We start from the raw sequence: 6,000 nt of genomic DNA, 5'->3' as shown, positions 1-6,000 counted from the left end.
CTTTGAGTGTCCCTGGTGGTCATTTCCACGACACGTTGTGTAGTATTTCCATGACACCACCATTTGCCTCATGCAGCGCAACATCTCCTTCACATAGAGTTGATCAGGCTGTTGATTGTGGCCTGTGGAATGTTGTCCAACTTCTCTTCAATGGCTGTGCGAAGTTGCTGGCTATTGGCAGGAACTGGAACACGTTGTTGTACACGTCAATCCAGAGCATCCCAAACATGCTCAACGGGTGACATGTCTGGTGAGTATGCAGGCCATGGAAGAACTGGGATTGTAAGCTTCCAGGAATTCTGTTCAGATCCTTGCAACATGGGGCCGTGCATGATGATGCTGAAACATGAGGTGATGGCGGTGGATGAATGGCACGACAGTAGGCCTCAGGATCTCATCACGGTATCTCTGTGCATTCAAATTGCCATCGATAAAATATTGCGCACACTCTTGGCAAGACCTTTTTGGTTACTACATGATTCCATATGTGCTATTTCATTATTTCAAATTGTAGAATAATAGTGAAGACATCAAAACTATGAAATAACACATATGGAATCATCTAGTAACCAAAAAAGTGTTGTCAAGAGTATGCAATGCTGTCATCAAGGAAAAGGGTTGCTACTTTGAAGAATCTCAAATATAAAATATATTTTGATTTGTTTAACACTTTTTTGGTTACTACATGATTCCAGATGTGTTATTTCCTAGTTTGCATGTCTTCACTATTATTCTACAATGTATAAATAGTAAAAATGAAGTAAAACTCTGGAATGAGTAGGTGTCTCCAAACTTTTGACTGGTACTATATATATATTACAAAACGCATTGAATTTCATGTAAAGTGTGCCATAAATTAATAAACAGGCTATCAAAAATATTGTAGTCACTGGGGCTGGAGTGATATCATGGTAAACCTATTAGACATGGAATAAAGAAAACGTTAGGAATGCCTTTTAGTTTCAGTCTTCCATTTTGTTTTGGTCAAAACGAAGTCCTCCTCCTTGAGTCTACAACAATAAACAAGTGTTAAACTTTACTATTGTCTTCATCTTCATTTTGGGTGTATGGCTCTAGATTATGGAGTTAAAGGGAAAATCCAGTCAAAAACAATATTTTGGTCTTTTTTTTATTAGTCCACTGTTGATACAGTCCCAAAATGTTTGCCAAGACAGCTGTCACGTCCTGACCAGCAGAGGGAGTAGTTGTGTAGTATTTTGGTCAGGACGTGGCAGAAGAAGTCTGTGTATGTGTGTTCTGGGATGTCTGTTTCTATGTTGGTCTGTGTGGCTCCCGATCAGGGACAGCTGGTTATCGTTGTTCCTGATTGGGAGTCATATATTAGGAGTGTGTTTGTCATCTGGGTTTGTGGGTTGTTTTTGTTAGCACTGCTATTATTGTAAGTATAGCCTGTTAACCTGTCTTTAGTCGGTCTTGTTTATTGTTTTCTGTGTTTGCTTTATTCATCATCATCATCATCATTAAAAGATGAGTATTCACATCCCGGCTGCATTTTGGTCACTTCAACACGGCTACAATCGTGACAACAGCAGTCAAGTTTTCAAGATATTGGACTTTCAAGAAGCAAAGTGTCACCTTCCACATCATCATGATGATGGAAAATGCAACATATTTAGGGACTGTATCAACAGTGGACTAATGAAAAAATATCAAATGATAGTTGAGTGGATTTTCCCTTTAACGTAATGATGAATTGGCCTATATGGATAGGGCAAAATTGAAATGGTTCTTATAGAAGAAATATGAAATGCATATCCGTAGGCATGGTAGCAATTAAACGGGGAACAGTTTGGAGATTATGGGAAAATGATTAGACCAAAGTTGAGGACACCACAGGTCACCTGACACAAGACTGAATCCAAACATTACACTGTTTAATTTTTATGTGCATTTTACATTTACTGTATTTTTCGCCCAATTTGTTACATTCAGTATCATGACAAGAATATTCCTGGAAAATGTAGGGTAGGTGCAACATAAGACAAAAAAAATGACAAGGGTTTGAATGAGAGGACTAACTGATGTCCCTAAGTGGCCACACACATCTCCAAAGTCATTTCAATGCACTTTTAGGACCCAAAGAAAAGTATTTAACTATAAGGTGCTTTTTTTGAGCTCTCCTAGCTGTGTTGTTGAGGAACTAGAGCAAGCGCACTTGTAGTTGTTTTGTTTGGAACGCAACCCTGCATCGTCGCCATCACACAATTACTGTTGTTTACGCAGTCCAAGAAAAGCTTGTTCTATTGCCTACATGACTAGCTAGGTTATAAAATATAAACTTGCAGTGTTAGGCTTTTACAAGGCAATTCAGAGAAACAGGTTGTATTTTTGGTGAGCATAGAAACGAGCCATGAGTGCGTTCAGGTGCTTCTCCTGCTGTGAATTTCCTTCACAATAGACAAATAGATTCTGATCAGAACAGGGTATGACGCCATGTCGTCTTGTAACTGTACATCACACATAGTGATCATAAACATTGACACTGTTTATACAATGGGTGTGTCTAATCCTGAATGCTGATTGGTTAAAAGCGCATTCCAGCTAGTTTCTATTCCACAAGTTACCACCGGCTAAATCGGTAGTTACCGGAGTTGTAACTCCAGTTCTATGAGTGGAACTGAGCCCCATAGGGGAGCTCTGCTCCTAGTGGTTTACCCCGCTGCCTAGGCAATGAACAGCCTGAGAGAAAATTATGCACACACCTGCAGCCAATGGGAGTACAGGTATATGAGGTGATGGGGGGATGCTATATGAGGGGATGCTTCCCCTCAATCAGCCTCCTGAAAAATTATCTTCAGCGAGACTACAGCGAGAGGACCTTTAATTAAGTCCTATGTGACTCCACTCAGAATTGGAGTTACAACTCCGGTACTTATCGTTCTATATCGTGGAGCTCCGTTAAACCCATGGGGCTTAAAACTTACTGTCTATCTCTCCGACATTTGCAACATTGTTTCAATATTCAAATTCGATCTCAAACTGTCCCATAGTAAGGAACGTGTACTGGTTGGGAGTTGGGACGAGAGAGAGAGGCAGGCAACGTTTCTCAGCCAGAAAAAAAAGGTAAATTGAAAAAAGGTAAAACGAAACGAAGTGCAGCTAGTTTGCAGTCTTTCCAGCTTCAGTTTGAAGTTATTGTGTTAGCTGTGTTGTTAGGACACTGTTGTTCAGAGGAGCTAACGAGAGAGCACATTTTCTATGCCAGGCGAAATTGTTCCTCATTAGCTCATTGTTATGGATGTATCCAAATAAATGTCACTAGAAAACAGCTTAAACAAATGCAGCTACTTTTGTTATTCTCTCCACACTGTTTGACGTGACTGTTAGTTAGCCATAGTTGGCTAGCTATTAAGCAAGGGATAAGAACCAGCAAGTATGGCAATGGAACATTTAGAACGAATGACTGGGTCGCGTCCATAGACACATAAACAAAATAACGAATGACTGGGTCACGTCTCCAGCAACCTTAGATGTGTGTCGGGACTATATCTTGTGGAAGGATGAAATTGTTAGAATAAATTAATAAAAATAACAGTTTTATGAAAACATGTCATGTTTATTTGAATATGTTGGTAACCCGTTGTATAAAAGTGATAATGCCCTCGAAGCCGGTGTTTGTTGGATATATTGGCATGGTTTGCCGGCCCCAACAAACACCGGCTTCTCGGGCATTATCACTTAAATAGACATGAGTTTTATGATATGGAGATATAAAGTGCACATTTGGACTCACAGCTGTTTGGCTTACTCAAAGCAGTATTTATTAAAATTCTCAACATCTGATTTTTCAAAATACATTGAGTCCTCTTAATTTACAGCATTTCCCTCTGTCAAACGACCAAATGTTTCCCAATTAACAGGAGGGATGGGGAAAACTTCTTGTTGCGTGTTTAACGTCAGAAGTGCTTATCAGAGCTTAAATGTTCAACCTGTATACGGGTACCGAATATAAAGGTCTACCACAGGCTTAACACCTAAAAAACAATGTATTCTCTGTTGAAATGGTTTAGTTAACTCCCCATGGGTTTCAACTCATAACTGTCTCGGGCTGATCCCTTCACAACATTTGCATACCGTTCTCTACAGACTCCTGGAGAGAGGGAGAGAGAGGAGAGAGAGAGAGAGAGAAGAGGGAGAGAGAGAGTGACCGTGTGTGTTGTGTGTTGAAATAATAGGGGGCAAGTCTAATTTAGTGTAATATGTGCATAAACACTGTTCACCATATAGAAATGTATTAGTGGTACACTGTAAAAAGAAGGATTACTTTATCCTATCCCAGGTATTCCTTAAAACCTGTTGGGGCTCGGGGGCAGTATTGAGACATTTTGAAAAAAATATGATGCCCATTTTTAACTGCCTCCTACACCAACTCAGAAGCTAGGATATGCATATTATTAACACATTCGGATAGAAAACACTCTGAATTTTCTAAAACAGTTTGAATGGTGTCTGTAAGTATAACAAAACTCATATTGCAGGCAAAAACCTGTGAAAAATAGATCCAAAAAAATGTGAATTTTGTGACTGTACTATTTAGTGTCATTGTTTTATAGATACCATAGTGAGAAAGGATTCATTTCGCAACACCTACGGCTTCCACTAGATGTCAACGATCTTTATAAAGTTGTTTGAAGCGTCTATGATAAACAGAGAGCAAATTAGAATCCAAGGAAGTTGACATGTCATCACTTCATTTTTTTGCGCCTGCGCATAAATCTGAGAAACGTGAGTTTGTCATCATTTTTATCTAGACATAGGATAGGTTGTGTGAAAATATTACTGATGTTTAACGTTAAAAATGGACCAAAAGATTAATGCTAAACAACATTTGACATGTTTGAACGAACATAAATAGATTATTTACTAGGTTTTTTAGCTTTTCGGCGTGATTTTACAGTCCCCCACCACGTTTTGTGGGAGCATAATGAACGCTAAGTACTTGGTGTTATTTGGACATAAATTATGAACTTTGTCAAAAGAAACCACATTTGTTCCGGACCTGGGATGCCTTCCGGACCTGGGATGCCTGCCTTCTGATGGAGATAATCAAAGGTAAGGGGATATTTACAATGTTATTATCGATTTTAGATGATGCTAACTGTATAGCATAGCCTGTTGTTCTTAACATAGCACCCCGTTTATTGCAAAATGTGATTTCCCAGTAAAGTTATTTTGAGATCTGGCCATTCGGTAGCAATTACGAGATGATAATATATTATTCTTTGAATGACAATATTATAATTTACCAATGTTTTCGAATAGTAATTTTGTTATGTTCACCGGAAGCATTTCAGAGAAGAAAAAATCTGAATTTGACGCTACTGTAAAATGCTGTTTTTGGATATAAATATGAACTTGATGGAACAAAAAATGCATGTATTGTATAACATAATGTCCTAGGAGTGTCATCTGATGGAGATTGACAAAAGTTAGTGCATAATTCAAGCTGGTTTCTGCTTTTGGTGACGCCTGACCTTGAATTGAAAATGGATGTTTGTACTTTTGTGGCTATGTACTGTCCTAACATAATCTAACTTTATGCTTTTGCCGTAAAGCCTCTTTGAAAATCGAACAATGTGGTTAGATTAAGGAGATGTTTATCATTTCAATTGTGTAAAATAGTTGATTGTTTGAGAAATTGAAATTATTAGATTTTTGATGTTTTGAATTTCCAGCCTTGTTAGCAATCCCGGCTCGGGGTTCATTGCTAACCTGTAGCCCCAACAGGATAAAGAGGTGGGGTTTCAGGTGTCTCCGGAAGGTGGTGATTGACTCCGCTGTCCTGGCGTCGTGAGGGAGCTTGTTCCACCATTGGGGTGCCAGAGCAGCGAACAGTTTTGACTGAGCTGAGCGGGAACTGTGCTTCCGCAGAGGTAGGGAGGCAAGCAGGCCAGAGGTGGATGAACGCAGTGCCCTTCTTTGGGTGTAGGGACTGATCAGAGCCTGAAGGTACGGAGGTGCCGTTCCCCTCACAGCTCC

This window comes from Salmo salar, chromosome ssa04 (assembly GCF_905237065.1).
Source record: "Salmo salar chromosome ssa04, Ssal_v3.1, whole genome shotgun sequence".
In the NCBI taxonomy this organism is placed as follows: Eukaryota; Metazoa; Chordata; class Actinopteri; order Salmoniformes; family Salmonidae; genus Salmo; species Salmo salar.
The sequence above is the reverse complement of the archived record's forward strand: the minus strand, read 5'-3'. Positions refer to the sequence as shown.